General features: G+C 39.7%; 1 pseudogene; it reads right to left on the bottom strand.

The window, feature by feature from the left end:
- Positions 1-5,530: 5,530 nt before the first annotated feature.
- On the bottom strand, positions 5,531-18,501 carry LOC130738317 (1-aminocyclopropane-1-carboxylate oxidase homolog 1-like; annotated as a pseudogene).
- Between the last annotated feature and the right edge of the window lie 600 nt (positions 18,502-19,101).

Genomic DNA, 19,101 nt, shown 5'->3' with positions numbered 1-19,101 from the left:
CTCTCCTTTCTGGGCACATTTTTTGTGCATTTATTTTACTTCTAGCATTTACTTTAAGCTTGAAGCTGGGCCTTGAAATTGACAGAGTTTCAATGAATGATGAATATTTCACAATTGACCACATTTGACACTTCTACTATAATCTTACATGTCTCTTTTTGTGATAAGATGTATCTTGTTGCTTATAACATGTAAGAGGAGTTCAACTAAATAAGCTGCTTGTTTTTTTATAAACTATACCACCACATATATTGGATGAAGAAAGTAAGTGATGTATAGGATATGAAATTGGAAAGTTGGTAGGGAAAGTTAATCTAGGAGCATCTTGGGTAACTATTCATTGTGATAGGATCAATAAATTATTTTGATCTACAAGGGTAATGAAATAAGGTGATATAACAATAAAATTTGACCCAAGAGATAGTGTGATTCATTTTTTAGAGCAGTATTTATATTCATGGTTATGTTCTCTCATGCAAGAAAAAGTTTTGATTGGTCCAGAGCAAGACCTTTTACCTGATTTGTATGAGTGATAAAATCATTTGATGGTCATGATAGTAGTTTCATTCTTAATGACATGACCCTGTCTTCATGCAAAGTTAATTTAGATATAAGAAATTTGGAGTGTTTTTAGTTTCTTTTTCTTTTTTGGGGGTGGGGGATAACCTTTGCAACAGAAAAGGTTTTCAAATGTCTGAAACATGTTCTTTATGATCCTACCTGAATATTTTAACTTTTCAAAGCATGCTCCGTAATGTAATTTGGATGTTGATCTTCAATTAGACGTCATGTCATAGATGAGATACTGTCAAAAGCAAGTTGTGACTTTGATCTATGGCTGCTACTAGTTTAGGCTTGGGTGGCTATTGATAGTGTGGGTGGTGGATTTGGCTGACAGAGATGGTAGGTGTTAGTTTGGTCACTTCATTGCTTCCCGTTTCTCCTTTGATGTTCCTTTGCTGCGTCTCATTATAGTGGTGGCTGCTTGCTTGCTTGTTTGTTATTACATTTGTGCTTTTTGTTTCTTCAATGGTAAAATTGTTTTAAGGCTCTGTTTTGTGTCTCACTCGTGGTATGGTAATGTCTCTTGATATTTACCTGGCCTTTACTTGTACTGTTTTAGTTTGATATTATGGGTTGTGGCTTTAACTTGAGTTGTGATTGTTAGGTACCAAGACAACAAAAAAGGAAATCTTATAGGATGTCTTCGTTAGAGTTAGAGGAGAAGATTGGCTGATTTGATATTGTTGTTGTGACTGTATGGTGTAGCTTGGCCGATTTGATATCGTTTTATGCTGTTGCTGAGACTACTGAAGTTTGAGTTGATACATTGAAGAATGTTATTTGCACTAAAAAAAAAATATTAAGAGGCAATTTTAAGCTCCTTTGAGACATACTGCATTGCTCTTCTTAATGAATGGAAACATAACAATGGTATGCTAAGAACACTTATACAGCTCTGGTTTTTCGTTCAAATTTAATAGGAATATAAATGCCTTCTGAATAACATTTTTTATCCTCTGTTTTTTATGAATGATAGTTCTTTGCTTTAGAGGAAAAGAAAGCTTTCATACCTGTAGCCTAAAAAAAAACCTCTCTTACTTTTTTATATTTGCTCCACCGGAGGACTTCAATGGACCACCATATGTGCTTAAGTCCGGTAACCTTTTGCAACAGAAAATATTTTCAAATGCTTGAACCATGTTCTTTATGATCCTACCTGAATGTTTTAACTTGTCAAAGCATGCTCCGTAATGTAATTTGGATGTTGATCTTCAATTAGATGCCATGTCATAGATGGGGTACTGTCAAAAACAAGTTGTGACTTTGATCTATGGTTGCTACTGGTTTGGGCTTGGGTGGCAATTGATAATGTGGGTGGTGGATTAGGCTGACAGAGATGGTAGGTGTTGATTTGGTCTCTTCGTTGCTTCCCGTTTCTCCTTTGATGTTCCTCTTCTGCTTCTGATTGTAGTGGTGACTGCTTGCTTGCTTGTTTATTATTATATATGTGCTCTTGTTTCTTAAGTGATGGCTGGGTCTTTAGGGTGTTCTCGAGCAATTAAACGAGTTGAGTGCTATCACAGTAGGCCCCAGTGAGACGCCAGAGTGGATCCTCAATTCAAACCAGCGTATGCGGGCTATCATACTGCAGAGTTTGGAGCAAAGGGCTGATGATGATGATGGCAGTGGCAGTGGAGATGCAATTCATGGTGGAGGTGGCCCTAACAAGAAGAAGAAAGGAAAAGTGTCTGATATCTCTACCTCCAAGAGTAGTTAGGAGTAGAGACCTAGGATTGATTTCAGGATGAATGTAATATAAGTACAAGTAGTTGTAACTTAGTTTGTGTTTAAGACCAATTAGCCATGTAGCTTGAATTTTAAGTACCTATGTTATGGTGTGTTCTACATGACCTATGGTATGTTAATTAGGATGTGTTTAATTCTGCAATGTTTCTATTTTCTTCTGTTCTGGTTTATGTTTTGCTCTGCCAAGTTACTGTTGTAGGTTTCTTATTTCCCGCACCATTCAGGTGCGTCTTAGATGCACGTTGGAGGTGCGTCTAAGACGCACATTGGATGTGCGTCTAAGACGCACGTTGAACGTGCGACATAACTCTCACTCATTCAACATGCGTCTGAGGCGCACATACATAGTGCGTCTGAGACGCACGTTGGACGTGCAACTTATTTTAGGATTCCATAAACTTGTAGTGATTTCAGCTTTTTGAATGACAAGACTTGTAGTGTCACGCACATAAGACATGCGTCCCTGTCACTTATTGATCATGCGGTGTAGACGCGCCCTTAAGGTGCGAGTTTTTAGAAACAGAAACAGTAACAGGAGCAGAAACAGAAACAGAAACATAAACATGAAGAAATGCGACATGATACAAAACATATTTATTATTAATGGTGTTTGATGATACATGATACATGAAAATTTCCTAACATACAAGTACAATGACCACTAAACCTAAGGCCTAAACTTAGTACTTGAAAATTTCCTAACATACAAGTACAATGACCCCTATGGGATACAATCAGGAAGATTCCAATCTTCCTCTTCTTCCGGTCGTCTTCCTTGTCTTCTGCTCCTTCTCTTTCTTCCGGTCCGGCTCCTCTTCTGCCATGTTGGGGAATTTAGCAGTGCAGCCAACTGAGCCTAGATGTTTCCATCATCACAAACAGACTCCAGATAGCATTCTCTACATGAGCATGGTCTCATTCTATTTAGAAAGTTTGGGTACTTTGAATAACCAAGGATGGTCACCCCTACATTAGCAAGTTTGGCACTCTGAATTTGAAATATCACTCTCAAAGTACACAAACTTGCAAATGCAGGGGATAATATCTGCATCACCCCAACCATTGACAACTCTAAACCATAAGAGGTATGAAAAAGAAAGAGTATAAGAGGAAGAAGAGAGAGAATTGTGTGAAAATGAAGAAGGAAGAGACCCTATTTATAGTGCTCGACTAGCATAGGTTGTAATGAAAAACATAGGAATTAACAGATGCAATTAATGGCTTTTACCGGTTGTTGAGTTATGGTCAATGACCGGTGCGTTCTAATCGCACTCTCAAGATGCGTCAATGACGCACGCTCCAGAAGCGTCACTGATACGAGGCTTAAAGAGCGACAGAGACGCAATTTGAGGGTGCGTTCAAAAGAGGTAATTTCGGATTTCACAAATTTCCTTCGGTCTGAATAGATTTTGGGGGGGGAGGGGGGGTCTAAATAACAATTCCCCAAATTTTATGGAAGTAGTTATAATTTAGATATGATGGTTATTTTAGTAGACCTCATACTCCTAGGGAAAATTTTTCTGTTTGTAATTTTATTGCTATAGACTTTTATATGGGAACTAAAGTTATGTATAAAAAAAAGAGATGAGATTAATTTCTATGCACCGACGGTGTAAATAAGTTTTACACCATCATTCAATCACATTCTTCCATTTTGTTAGCTCACAATTAATTTTGAATTTAAGAATATCTAAAAATAGGAAATGGAAGGTTGTGATTGAATGATGGTGTAAAATCTTTTACACTGTCGGTGCATAGAAATTAATCTCTAAAACAAATGGGAAATAAGTTGGGCTGATGGCATTATGGCATATTCTCGGATTGACTTATTCAGTTTGGTTACCAATAGAAAAGTATAAAACCAATAACATATCTCGAGACACATTTTCTTCACAAAAAGGGAAAAGACTTTAGAACCAAGCCTATTTTTTTATAAGCACGAATATATATTGAAATGAAGTATAAGGGTAATTCAACCCAATACAATAGAGATATAAAGAAGGAAAGAGTGAGATGGTAACATTATCCCATCACTTCTTGGAGGAAGGATTTTAGAAAAAAACCTCATTAAACCCTTATTAGAAAAAACTCATTCGGGAAAACCTAGTGAAGGAAAAAGAGGATAAATTTCTAAAATCGGAAAAAACCACTAAGAAAAGTTACAAATAAACCAAGAAAGACAAATGCCAAATTCTACCACTCCACCACCAAGCCAGATCAGATCTGTCCGCAAGTAGAATCACCAAAAGCAAGCACCAGAAAACATTGAAATGTGTATACTTCCACACAACCGGATGGAAAATCTGCACCAAAAGGACCCCGCTACCCCTTTCAGTCAAACCGTAGCGGCAACAAAACACCGTCAAGTCAATTAATCCCCAAAAACTTCAACACCACTCCCATAGACCACTCAAGTCTCATTAAAATCTTACTAGGAAAAACTCCCTTGAGAAAACCTAGTAAGGAAAAAGAGTAACCAAGAGCTAAAACCTAGACGAAGCACTAATTGGTAGTTACTATATTATCTTTCGATGACAAAGTTACTCCATCTGTTTCATAATAACTGTCCACTTAGAGAGAAAAAGTTTGTTTCACTATAATTGTCCACTTAGAATTCTAATGAAGCATTAATTGATGTTTACATAGATTGCCCCTATGAGAAGAATAAATGGGGAGAGATAAAAGTACAATATAAAGGGTAAAATAGGGAAACAAATGATATGTTTTAAAAAGTTAACGATATTAATTACATTTATTTATATGTGTGCATCTTCTGTTTCTGGACACTTATTTTGAAACAGAGGAAGTACATAAAAATCAATAAATGTCAGCAAAAGAATTTGAAGTTGAGAACCAACAAGTTTCAGCTGATTTTTCTTATAAACAATATATTTTGTATGTTAAAATGCAGCAATTTTTTTGTCTATAACTAGTTCCCCCCACTAATCAGATGGAGGACCATTACAAAACAACAACAAAGCTAGATCCCATTAAGTGAGATCGGCTATATGAATCACCCAATGTCTGTCGTGTTTGATCCATATTAAAGATACTGGTTAGTTTTAGTTGGCTGCCAAAGGCCTAACACACCATTTCTCCTTCACCTAGGCTTAGCAATGGCTATGAAAGCATATACAGTCTGTCGTCCTTAACCAAACTGGATTTTAATCATAACCACTTTCTAAAAGTAGTTTAGTTCTTAAAACCAAATCCTAAATACTGGTTATGAAATGGATATGGTTTAGTTATTACCATGAACACCCCTGTATACAGAGTTTGCAGGATAATTACGATTTATGATAAACTAAGAACTGGTAATAAAATATCTTACAGTTCAATATTCACTGCTGTAACCGAAAATGAGCAAGAGCTGATTTCCCATCGAGTCCTTTGTTATCATAGTAAGCAATGAAATCTTTCAGCAATGTTTCCCTATAAACTGGGGGGTTCTCTTCTGACCATAATTCCTTGATGGGGCCATACATTCTTGTTGTTGGATATAGATGGAGAGTTAAAAAGCATGCCACTGATACTCTAGGCCCTCTATGGTTTGCAAGAACACGGTGCTCCACGCTTAAGAATCTGTCATTGGATATTAGCTGCAACATTGCAGCATAAAATCAACTTTCAGCCTAATATTTCTTCATACCAATAACTAAATCCACACAAATGTACATGATAAACCAACAAGAGAAGGCAGAATCAACTTTAGTACTGCAAATTATGTTGACAGACAATTTGGAAGAGCTTTTGCACAACTTATTTGAGCTTATGCTATAAAATAAGCTCTTTTTGGCGCGTTTGGAAGTGCTTGTCAAAATAGCTTATGAGCCCTCTATAAGCTCTTTTTAGCTTATTTTCATAAGCTGATAGAAACAGCTTATACAGAGCTTATACGGAGCTTATGAAAACCTTTTAGGCCCCGTTTGGAAAAACAACTTAATTAAGCGCTTATGGTCATAAGCGCTTATGACATAAGCGCTTATTCATAAGCTATTTTTAAAAATTTATTGAAATAAATTAAAAATAAGCTGTATATAAGCATAAGCTGTTTTTCATAAGCTGTCCTGATTAGCTTATGAAAATAAGCTAAAAATAGCTTATGGCAGGCCATAAGCTGTTTGCATAAGCTCTCCCAAACATTGGCATAAGAGCTTATGCTGTCAGATAAGCTCAAATAAGCTCTTCCAAACTGGGCCTTAATGAGATCCCCACTTCGAATCCTAGTGACCCCAGTTTTTTCACACTTTTATTATTTTTTTCCTCTATACTTAGAAACCCTAGCATACGTTCTTCTCCTCTCCACAGACATCGTTCATCCACAACAGTTGCGCACCTCCTTCCTCTCCTTCGGCGGCGCGCCTCCTTCCTCTCCTCCGGTCGCGCGCCCCTCCATCTCTCTGGCCGAGCCTCTCGTTTCATAAAAGTTAAGCATCTTGTTGCTTTATCTGGTTTGGCTCAAATCTCTGAGTGGAACCCTAATGGAGATTGACATGTTTTGATGATATAATACTATGTCTGATTTGTGCCTCTGTTTTGCATCTTTGAGCTTTATTGTCATTGGTGGCCATGGGTTTTTTTTCTTCTCGTATGGTTCTGTATCAGGGTGGGTTCTAGATTTTACTTTTGAGTGCCATATGGTTTTGATGGTGTGCTTATGCCTTGGGTTCTAGATTAGGTTGTGATTCAATTATTGTGCTGTTAATTTGTATATATGTTGGCCTTGATTTGTGTCAAATGTTGCTGCCCTGCAATGTCAAATGTCAAATGATATTTGAATCTTGTTTGTATCTTGCTGTGTTTGAGTAGCTCTAAAAATGGACTCAACCCAATGTCAAAAGAATGGAAACAAAGATGGTAGTGTCAAACGATTAAAGGCTGATTGGAATGATACAAACTTGGACATATTTTTGAAGGCTTGTGTTGCGCAAGTACGCGCTGGGAATAGGCCACATACTCATTTTAATAAACCGGGTTGGGAAAATTTGATAGCAGATTTTAACAGACAAACTGAGTTATCTTATGAATACAAGCAATTGAAAAATAAATGGGATATTTTGAGAGGAGAATGGAGAGCTTGGACAAAACTTATTGAAAAAGAGACAGGTCTTGGATGGGACAACACTAGGCAAACAGTTGCAGCAAGTGACGAGTGGTGGGCAGCCAAGATTAAGGTGAATTCATATCTAATAATGTAATTATATCTTTATCTTATATCTTCTTTGAAGTTTAACATATGTAATGATTTTTTTTATTTCAGGAGTGCCCTGAGGTTGCAAAGTTCAAAAATAAGGGTCTAAGAAATTTGTCTGAAATGGAGATCCTTTTTAAGGATACTGTGGCAACTGGCCATAATGCATGGGCACCATCTGAGGACCTAAGAGATGATGGGGGAAGAGTTGAAGTAAATAGTACATTTGATACACAAATGACAGATGAGCATGACATTCACGGTTTAGGAGTTAAAACTGAAGAATGGGATATCTGTAGCTCCAGATATCCCCGTTTTAGTGAACGTAGTTCCGGCTGTACAGTGCCAGCGGGATTATTACATTGTTTTTCTTCTAAGTCCGAATTTAATTATGAATTTACCTTTGAGGGCTTAGGTTTTAGTAAGTTTCAGGTCTGATTAGGTAATTAGACTGGTGGGTTAAGGTTGGACTTGGGTCGGGCTTGTGGAAAACAAAACCCTAGCCCACTTGTGGGTTGCATGGGATTTTAGCCAAGGGGGGGAAACCCTATTCTTCCACAATCAGAAAACAGAGATACACTACAGCACCTTCACGTGAAAAACAAAGAGAGAGCAGAAGAGAGAAAAGAGAGAACGTGTGAGAGAAGAGAAGGGAGCCGCCGCCCAAGCCACCACCATTGTCGCCGGTCACGCACGCGAGCAAGGGAGAGAGCGCGAGTAGAGAGGGATTCGCGAGGGAGAGGAAATAGAGAACGAGGACAGCAGCTTTTGAACCTTCTTTCCATCTCCAAACTTCTGTTTTTCCATCACCAAACAAGGTAAGGGCTGGTCCTAGGACTTGGGTAGTTTATTAGGGACTTGTTGCTATGTTTGTTTGTGAAGAATCTTGATTGTTGAGGGTTTGCATGAGGGTTTGGGTTGAAGGTTTGCTTGCTGTACTATTATCATATGAGACCTATGTGATTTGATTTTATTGCTGGAACATAGCTTAAAGCCTTGGGCTGAGATGGTTTATAGCTTAAACTAGAGGTGGAAGTTTCGCTGCCAGTTTCCTGTACTGGACAGCGGACTTCAGAGCCCCTTTTTACCTGTTTATGGTCATCAAATGAAAAAGTGATTAAAATGAAAGTTGTAGATTTTCGAAATATCTTTCCAGACATATAAAAATCATAATTTTTGGTTTAGTAATGTGATCTGGGGGTCGTGTTTAGTAACTGTCACACCTGCTGTCTTCCTGTTCCGGACAGTTAGCTTTAAGGCCTAATATCACCTAATTCTGGGACTCAAATGAACAAGTCTGTATCTAGAGAGTTGTATATATTTAAAATAGCTTTCTAGAAAGGTATCATACGTGATTTTTGGTTGAAAGATGCATTCTGTGGCTCTATTTTTGTGAAAGTTGTTTCTGCTGTCAATATGTTGAAGTTGCGATGATATATTATGCATGAGTGAATGTTCTTGCGTTCCTTTACGTGGATTATATTTATTTTCTGAGTTAATGGTTCAAGGGTCGCTCACCTAGCCGTAATTCCCTTGTAACCCGTGAATGTTGTGTTGTGAAGGTTGTTGTATAAAGAGTATGATAAGACTCTAGGATTGATTTTAGAGACTTAACAAAGAGAAAAGTGTAATAAACTCGCTTGCAAGTAAATGTGAATAATTGGACATAGGTCTGGTGAGGACTATGGACCATGAGAACGATGGTACCTTGCACGCGAGGGTGTTTTGTGGGTTGTACGGTGAGTCCCCACGTGATTGGCTGACTGCGGTCGCCTTGTGATTCTGTGGACGGACGGTGAGTCTGGCGGACGGTGAGTCCCCCACATGATTGAGGGTTGTACGGTGAGTCCCCTCCGAGATTTGTTCATCTGCGGATGATCGTGATTATGGCCATGGAAGTTTTGGTGGGTTGTGTGAAGTGAGATTCCGTTAGTAACTGACTCTTTCCCATAAAAGACATATAATGTACTTATATTATATATGTTGTTGTTGATTTTGTCATTATCATTCTTTTGTTGGACCTGACCCTGCTTGTTTGCTATGTGTTTGTTTGGGGGGGGTAGATGGTCGTGAAGATAATGGCGATGACTCATTCTTGGGAGTTGATGCTACGTGACGTGCCAATACTGGAGGACGACTACACTTTAGAGGAAGAGGAAGAGGCTAAGGAATAGGGTTTGGGTTGAGAGTCTTTTGTTTTCTGTTGGGGTTGAGAGTTTCCGAAGTGTTGGTATCGAACAATTTTATTGCTTAAATTCGAATGAACAAGTTTTGATGTAATCTTTATTTTCATTCAGGCCTTTGTTTCGTACTCTTTACAGTTGGTTATTTAAAAAGTTTTACGAAGTTGGTTACTTCCGCGTGTTTTTTGGAAAGGTTATGTTTCAAGAGTTTTTGTAAAATGAAAGGTTTGTCATTAATTGAAGATTAATAAGTGAATCGACGAAAACTCTTTACGAAAATTGGTTAATTAGTTACTGTGTAACACTCGAGAAATCGGGGCGTTACATTGTGGTATCAGAGCTCCGGTTGAGAAACCAGAGCACTAAGGGTTTTGGGTTTACGAGTTTCCGAACTCGTTGGTGTTTTTGTTTTTGATAAAGATGTTTTCAAAGCTTCACGGTGAGATTGGGTAGACTTGTTTGCTAAGATGTTTGCTTGGCTGTGAGATTGTCTGTAGTTAGTATCATTGACGTGATACTTGAGACTAAGTGTTTGATTATATTAAGATGTTTGAACTCTGAGATCGATCGATGGAATGTCAATCGAAGGAAGAGTGGGCTTTGGATTCCCTTTTGCGCCCCAAGGTGTACGCCTGTGTGCGTTTGTGTGCACCAGTGCTGTTGGTGAAGCAGAAGGATGGAAGGTCCAGACTATGTGTGGACTACCGACAACTCAACAAAGTGATCGTGAAGAATCGTTATCCGATGCCTCGGATAGACGACTTAATGGATCAACTTAGAGGAGCGGTGATCTTCTCGAAGATAGATCTTAAGTCAGGATACCATCAGATCCGAGTCAAGGAATCTGACATCCAGAAGACCGCATTCAGGACTCGATACGGGCATTATGAATATCTTGTGATGCCGTTTGGGGTTACTAATGCACACGCAGTGTTTATGGACTACATGAACAGAGTGTTCAGACCATTCCTGGACAAGTTCGTGGTGGTATTCATCGATGACATCCTAATCTACTCGAAGAGTAGAGAGGAACATGAGGAGCATCTACGCCAGGTGTTGGGCGTGTTGCGAGAGAAACAGCTATATGCTAACGGCTCAAAGTGTGAGTTCTGGATGGAGGAGGTGAAATTTTTGGGGCATGTCATATCAAGTCAGGGTGTGGCAGTGGACCCTAGCAAGATCGAGACGATTCTGTCATGGGAGCAACCTAAGACGGCAAGCGACATCAGAAGCTTTGTTGGGCTTGCTGGCTACTATAGACGATTCGTCAAAGATTATGCAAAGTTGACTTCGCCGTTGACCCAGTTGACAAAGAAGAATCAACCGTTTGCATGGACGGAGAAGTGTGAGGCTAGTTTCCAGGAGTTGAAGAAGCGGCCGACCACGGCACCCATACTAGCTTTACCTAAGGAAGGAGAACCTTATGACGTGTACTGTGATGCGTCACACAATGGTTTGGGGTGTGTAATGATGCAAGATAAGAAAGCAATTGCCTATGCTTCAAGGCAGTTGAAGACTCATGAGAAGAACTACCCCACACATGACTTGGAGTTGGCTGCCATAGTTTATGCTCTCAAGATTTGGAGACACTATCTCTATGGCAGTATGTTCACGATCTACAACGATCATAAGAGTTTAAAGTACTTATTTGATCAGAAGGATCTGAACATGAGGCAACGGAGGTGGATGGAATTCCTTCAGGACTATGAGTTCACTCTACAGTACCATCCGGGGAAAAGCAATGTCGTAGCCGACGCTCTCAGCCGGAAGGCTATACATGTGTCCTTAATGATGGTCAAGGAGTTAGAACTGTTCGAGGCTTTCCGAGATATGAGCTTGGACGTTAAGCTCGCACCAGGAAGACTGAGTTTCGGAATGGTGACGGTGTCAAGTGGACTTTTGGAAGAGATCAAGTCTAGACAAGAGACTGATGAAGGGATAGCTGAGTGGCGAGACCGTGTGACTCAGGGAAAGGCACCAGAGTTCTCTATTGGGAATGACAATATTCTGCGATGCAAGGGACGGATATGTGTGCCTAACGATGCAGAAATGAGAAGATTGATCCTGGATGAAGGGCACAAGAGTAGGTTGAGTATCCATCCCGGAATGAACAAGATGTATCAGGACTTGAAACTTCACTTCTGGTGGCCTGGGATGAAGAAGCAGGTTGCTGAGTATGTTTCTACTTGTTTGACATGTCAGAAAGCGAAGATAGAGCATCAGAAGCCCGCAGGGAAGCTGCAACCACTAGATGTCCCAGAGTGGAAGTGGGACAGTATTTCTATGGACTTCGTGACGGCTTTACCTTTAACTCGGAGGAAGTTCGATGCAATTTGGGTTGTTGTTGATCGTTTGACAAAGACCGCTCATTTTATCCCGATCAACCTGAAGTACAAGGTGGAGAAATTGGCGGAGATTTATGTGGCTGAGGTTGTGCGTCTACATGGTGTACCGACCAGCATCGTATCAGACAGAGTTCCGAGGTTTACCTCTCACTTTTGGGGAGCCTTGCAGCAGGCCCTCAGAACTAAGTTGAGATTGAGCTCTGCCTATCATCCGCAAACCGATGGGCAGACAGAGAGGACAATCCAGTCGCTGGAAGATTTGCTACGGGCCTGTGTGTTGGATCACAAGGGCAGTTGGGATGAGACGCTGCCATTGATCGAATTCACTTACAACAATAGTTTCCATGCGAGCATCGGCATGGCACCTTACGAAGCTTTGTACGGTCGGAGGTGTCGTACGCCCTTATGCTGGCATCAAGATGGGGAAAATTTGGTGATTGGCCCGGAATTGGTGCAACATACCACCGAGGAAGTCAGGAGAATTCAGGAAAAGATGAGAACCGCGCAGAGTCGCCAAAAGAGTTACGCCGACAACCGACGGAAGGAGTTGGAATTTCAGGCCGGAGACCATGTCTTCTTGCGGGTTACCCCGATGACAGGTGTCGGAAGGGCAATCAAGTCCAAGAAGCTTACTCCGAGGTTTATTGGGCCGTACCAAATCACGGAGCGAGTTGGACCGGTGGCGTACAGGATCGCCCTACCACCGTTTCTATCCAACATCCATGACGTTCTTCATGTGTCGCAGTTGCGGAAGTACATGGCAGATGATTCGCATGTGATTACGCCAGACGACATACAGCTGAGAGATGATCTGACAATGGAGGTGCCACCCATCAAGATCGTCGACCGAAGCATAAAGCGCTTAAGAAACAAGGAGGTGCCTTTAGTGAAGGTCGTGTGGAACCAAGAGACTGGTGACGCGACCTGGGAGTTAGAGGATAAGATGCGGGAGTCACACCCCGATTTATTTGTAAACCCTTAAGTTTCGAGGGCGAAACTATTTTTAAGGGGGGTGGTATTGTAAGGCCCTAAGTTCAATTTGGAACAATTTTATGGATGTTTGAATAAAATTGAAGTTTTAGTTAATGTTTGATAGCTGGCAGATTAGAACTGTCAACTTGTGCGAATTTTTAGAGGGTCTTAACGACTTCATTTGGGAAAACTTCCTTCATGAGAGTGGTAGCCCTTTAAGTCTAGAACAGTGCCAGCGTGTCGATCCGATATCTGTAGCTCCAGATATCCCCGTTTTAGTGAACGTAGTTCCGGCTGTACAGTGCCAGCGGGATTATTACATTGTTTTTCTTCTAAGTCCGAATTTAATTATGAATTTACCTTTGAGGGCTTAGGTTTTAGTAAGTTTCAGGTCTGATTAGGTAATTAGACTGGTGGGTTAAGGTTGGACTTGGGTCGGGCTTGTGGAAAACAAAACCCTAGCCCACTTGTGGGTTGCATGGGATTTTAGCCAAGGGGGGGAAACCCTATTCTTCCACAATCAGAAAACAGAGATACACTACAGCACCTTCACGTGAAAAACAAAGAGAGAGCAGAAGAGAGAAAAGAGAGAACGTGTGAGAGAAGAGAAGGGAGCCGCCGCCCAAGCCACCACCATTGTCGCCGGTCACGCACGCGAGCAAGGGAGAGAGCGCGAGTAGAGAGGGATTCGCGAGGGAGAGGAAATAGAGAACGAGGACAGCAGCTTTTGAACCTTCTTTCCATCTCCAAACTTCTGTTTTTCCATCACCAAACAAGGTAAGGGCTGGTCCTAGGACTTGGGTAGTTTATTAGGGACTTGTTGCTATGTTTGTTTGTGAAGAATCTTGATTGTTGAGGGTTTGCATGAGGGTTTGGGTTGAAGGTTTGCTTGCTGTACTATTATCATATGAGACCTATGTGATTTGATTTTATTGCTGGAACATAGCTTAAAGCCTTGGGCTGAGATGGTTTATAGCTTAAACTAGAGGTGGAAGTTTCGCTGCCAGTTTCCTGTACTGGACAGCGGACTTCAGAGCCCCTTTTTACCTGTTTATGGTCATCAAATGAAAAAGTGATTAAAATGAAAGTTGTAGATTTTCGAAATATCTTTCCAGACATATAAAAATCATAATTTTTGGTTTAGTAATGTGATCTGGGGGTCGTGTTTAGTAACTGTCACACCTGCTGTCTTCCTGTTCCGGACAGTTAGCTTTAAGGCCTAATATCACCTAATTCTGGGACTCAAATGAACAAGTCTGTAACTAGAGAGTTGTAGATATTTAAAATAGCTTTCTAGAAAGGTATCATACGTGATTTTTGATTGAAAGATGCATTCTGTGGCTCTATTTTTGTGAAAGTTGTTTCTGCTGTCAATATGTTGAAGTTGCGATGATATATTATGCATGAGTGAATGTTCTTGCGTTCCTTTACGTGGATTATATTTATTTTCTGAGTTAATGGTTCAAGGGTCGCTCACCTAGCCGTAATTCCCTTGTAACCCGTGAATGTTGTGTTGTGAAGGTTGTTGTATAAAGAGTATGATAAGACTCTAGGATTGATTTTAGAGACTTAACAAAGAGAAAAGTGTAATAAACTCGCTTGCAAGTAAATGTGAATAATTGGACATAGGTCTGGTGAGGACTATGGACCATGAGAACGATGGTACCTTGCACGCGAGGGTGTTTTGTGGGTTGTACGGTGAGTCCCCACGTGATTGGCTGACTGCGGTCGCCTTGTGATTCTGTGGACGGACGGTGAGTCTGGCGGACGGTGAGTCCCCCACATGATTGAGGGTTGTACGGTGAGTCCCCTCCGAGATTTGTTCATCTGCGGATGATCGTGATTATGGCCATGGAAGTTTTGGTGGGTTGTGTGAAGTGAGATTCCGTTAGTAACTGACTCTTTCCCATAAAAGACATATAATGTACTTATATTATATATGTTGTTGTTGATTTTGTCATTATCATTCTTTTGTTGGACCTGACCCTGCTTGTTTGCTATGTGTTTGTTTGGGGGGGGTAGATGGTCGTGAAGATAATGGCGATGACTCATTCTTGGGAGTTGATGCTACGTGACGTGCCAATACTGGAGGACGACTACACTTTAGAGGAAGAGGAAGAGGCTAAGGAATAGGGTTTGGGTTGAGAGTCTTTTGTTTTCTGTTGGGGTTGAGAGTTTCCGAAGTGTTGGTATCGAACAATTTTATTGCTTAAATTCGAATGAACAAGTTTTGATGTAATCTTTATTTTCATTCAGGCCTTTGTTTCGTACTCTTTACAGTTGGTTATTTAAAAAGTTTTACGAAGTTGGTTACTTCCGCGTGTTTTTTGGAAAGGTTATGTTTCAAGAGTTTTTGTAAAATGAAAGGTTTGTCATTAATTGAAGATTAATAAGTGAATCGACGAAAACTCTTTACGAAAATTGGTTAATTAGTTACTGTGTAACACTCGAGAAATCGGGGCGTTACAGCACTCATGTGAAGTTGATAGTCCCGGTTGAACATCAGATTCCTTACACTTCTAGAAAGGGCTATACAACAACTAATGTAATGGCTGTTTGCGATTTCAATATGTGCTTCACATTTGTGTTAGCAGGATGGGAAGGATCTGCACATGACACTAGGATCTTTATGGATGCTTTGCGCACGCCTAGATTGCATTTTCCACATCCTCCTCATGGTTAGTTACTTGTATTTTTTTTCTTTAAATTTTATCACCAACATGTGTATTTAAATCATTGTACACTTTATTCACAGGTAAATATTATCTTGTTGATGTTGGCTATCCCAACTTTATGGGCTACTTAGGACCCTACAAAACCACCAGATATCATCTCCCCCATTTTAGATTAGGGCCCAGAGCTAGAGGAAGAAATGAAGTGTTTAATTTTTTGCACTCTAGCCTCCGAAGCACAATTGAACGAACATTTGGGTGTTGCAAAGCTAGATGGAAAATACTCAACAACATGCCTTCTTTTCCATTGAAAACCACAACTCACATCATTGTTGCTTGTATGGCTTTACACAATTTCATAAGAAGGACTGGCACGGGTGATAGAGAGTTTCTTTTGTTTGATGAGAATGTTGATTTAGAGTACAATGTTGATGCTCATAACACTACCCCCGAAGATGTGACATGGGAGGAACCAACTCAACAAAGTGTTAGGCAAATGGAGCGAGTTAGAGATGCTATCAGTTTTATTTAGTTTTATTTTTATGATTGTTGCACTTTTCAAATTTATGCATTTATTACTATGAACTTTTTGAACGTAGTTACTATAAACTTATTTTGGTGTACTGTAGTGATTGGTAGTTTATTTTGTTTGTAATGATTTTAGTTACTATTAACTTGTGTTTTTTTTATCATGGTTTAATCTTTAAATTTTAATAATTTTAGTTCTACTATTTTTAATTTAAAATATTAAATTCATTTATAATAATTTTAGTTCTACTATTTTTAATTTTTAATTTTTTAATCTCAACTACGGATAAGTGCTTATGTAAAAATACATCCAAACGCTTCTATTTGATATAAGCTGTTCTCAAATGCGCGCATCCAAACGCAAACAGCTTATTAAATTTAAGCGCTTATGACATAAGCTCTTATACAATAAGGCCCCGTTTGGATAAACAGCTTAATTAAGCGCTTATGGTCATAAGCGCTTATGACATAAGCGCTTATGACATAAGCGCTTATTCATAAGCTATTTTTAAAAATTTATTGAAATAAATTAAAAATAAGCTGTGTATAAGCATAAGCTTTTTTTCATAAGCTATACTGAGTAGCTTATGAAAATAAGCTGAAAATAGCTTATGGCAGACCATAAGCTGTTTGCATAAGCTCTCCCAAACACTTGCAAAAGAGCTTATGCTGTCAGATAAGCTCAAATAAGGTCTTCCAAACTGGGCCTAAGCGCTTATCCCATAAGCGCTTAATTAAGCTGGTATTCCAAACGCGGCCAATATATATCATTGCCATGTAACCCCTTTGAGCCTTATTTCCTAATCCTGGCAATAGCATAATATTGATTCTTAGGAAAAAGAAAAAAAAATTATGATGTAATATGCTCAAAATTTTGATTGACTAAGTTGAGGGTCTTAGAGGACAATCATATGCTTAATGCTGAATATTTACTACTGAACTTGGTTAAAAAGATTGAAAGATGTAGTTTGAATATTTAAAGAACTTTTAATTAGACAATATAATATAATGCAATTTAACTAACATCTATAGTGTTCCCTCTTGAGATTTACAATAATCAAAGAATCAACTCCAGCAATGTGGTATGGTGTGCTCAATTAAAGAAAGAAATGGAAAACTTTCTACTTGTCACACATGCAAATCATATTGGACTTCATTAGGGTGCAAATGTAATGCATTTTCTTAACCATCTTTATTTTTTACTCTTCTTCTTTTTCACTTTGAATTAGGTCACACACAGCTACAACATTTTAGAAAGATGAGCATTTCTAGTACCAAACTTTTTAACTAGTAAAAATGGGGGAAAAGAATGGACATACTTGTAGTAGATCTCCAATGTTCACTACTAGAGCTCCAGGAACAGGAGGAACATCAACCCACTGCCCATAGCTCAAAACTTGGAGCCCACCAATGTGATCTTGAAGCAGAATTGTAAGGAAATCAGGATCACAATGTCTGGTAGTGCCCATAGTCAGTTCAGGTTCAGGACATGCTGGATAATAGTGACTAAGAATTGTGTGGCCTTTTGCACAATCCATCCTTTCAAGATGCTCAGGCTTGAGTGCTAGTGCTTCTGACAATAATTCAAATAAAAGCTTCCCCAATGCCTGAACTTCCCTAGAGTATTCCACTGTTACATCCCTACAAATTACAATGAAATTATAAGGTAGCAAAATATTTTCTTTACAATGAATTCATATTTGTTAACAAAGAAATTTAAATTATTCAATGTAGCTTCTTTGCAATTTTCCAATCTTCAAAATTTACCTGCATACAGGAGGCAATTCTTGAGGATCAAGAGGTTCAGGACCCATCACACAGAACAGTGTGTCCCTCCAGTTAGCATGTTTTGATTGATACAAATCAAAGTTGCTCACATACTTCACCTTCTTCATCAGCTCCCTAGTGTAATACTCAGCCTTCAACTCTTGTGGCAGCTCGTGGAACTCACGCGCCGCCGCAACCATCTCCTCCAACTGTTTTACGGGTATTCCATGATTCACCACCTGGAAAAACCCTACCGTTTCCGCCGCATCCCGGACTCCGGCGATAACGTCAGCGCGTTGTCGAGCGACGCCTTCGATGTCGATCACGGGGATCCTGAACTGGATCTACGGTGGCTCGCCGGCGGCGGTGAGGTCCTCTGGCGGCATGATGAAAATTCGCGGGAGTCAGGTGATGCCGGAGTCAACTAAACCCTTGACGCCAGCTTTGGAGTCATCGAAGGACTTGAGTTCCTGCAAACGGTCGTCGGTGGTGGAACTTCCGGCGAGAGATTTACCGGCTCCGGCGACATCCATTGCAAAGTACTAGAAGCTTAGCTTTCTAAATCTAAATTCAAATGCAACCTTACCATTATGTAGGTGGGTTGATAAAGATTGTCTCAATTGTAAAAAAAAAAGTTACCATGATGTCTCTTGAGTTTCATCACCTCACCATTGATTTTTGTGTGTTTAGTAACTGATTTTTACTGTATGTGTTGTGTAAATAAATCGACCTAGTAGCTTTCTATACACAGTTGGATCAACAAGAGCATCAATCAGCCTGAGTTTTCTGAAATTTGGCATTAGAATCCATTGGATCAACAAGAACAACTCTTAGTAAACAATGAAAAATCTGCAATAGATTGTTTGTAACCTGAATCAAGTAGGACACTAGTTAGCTTAGCATTCCATTGTCTGTTGGATTGATTCAAGCCATATAGTGATTTGGCCAACTTGCTGACCTCTGATTGGAGGAGTTTGCCAAGCCTGGGGGAGGCCTCATGTATACTTCCTATGGTAGATCAACATGAAAGAAGGTAGTATTGACATATAATTGTTCCAGAAACCAACCTTTTGTAGATGCAAGAGCCAGCAAAACTCTGGTTTGTAATCTTATCTTTCTTGCCATAAACTTTT

This window comes from Lotus japonicus, chromosome 2, assembly GCF_012489685.1.
Source record: "Lotus japonicus ecotype B-129 chromosome 2, LjGifu_v1.2".
Lineage (NCBI taxonomy): Eukaryota > Viridiplantae > Streptophyta > Magnoliopsida > Fabales > Fabaceae > Lotus > Lotus japonicus.
The sequence above is the reverse complement of the archived record's forward strand: the minus strand, read 5'-3'. Positions and strand labels throughout refer to the sequence as shown.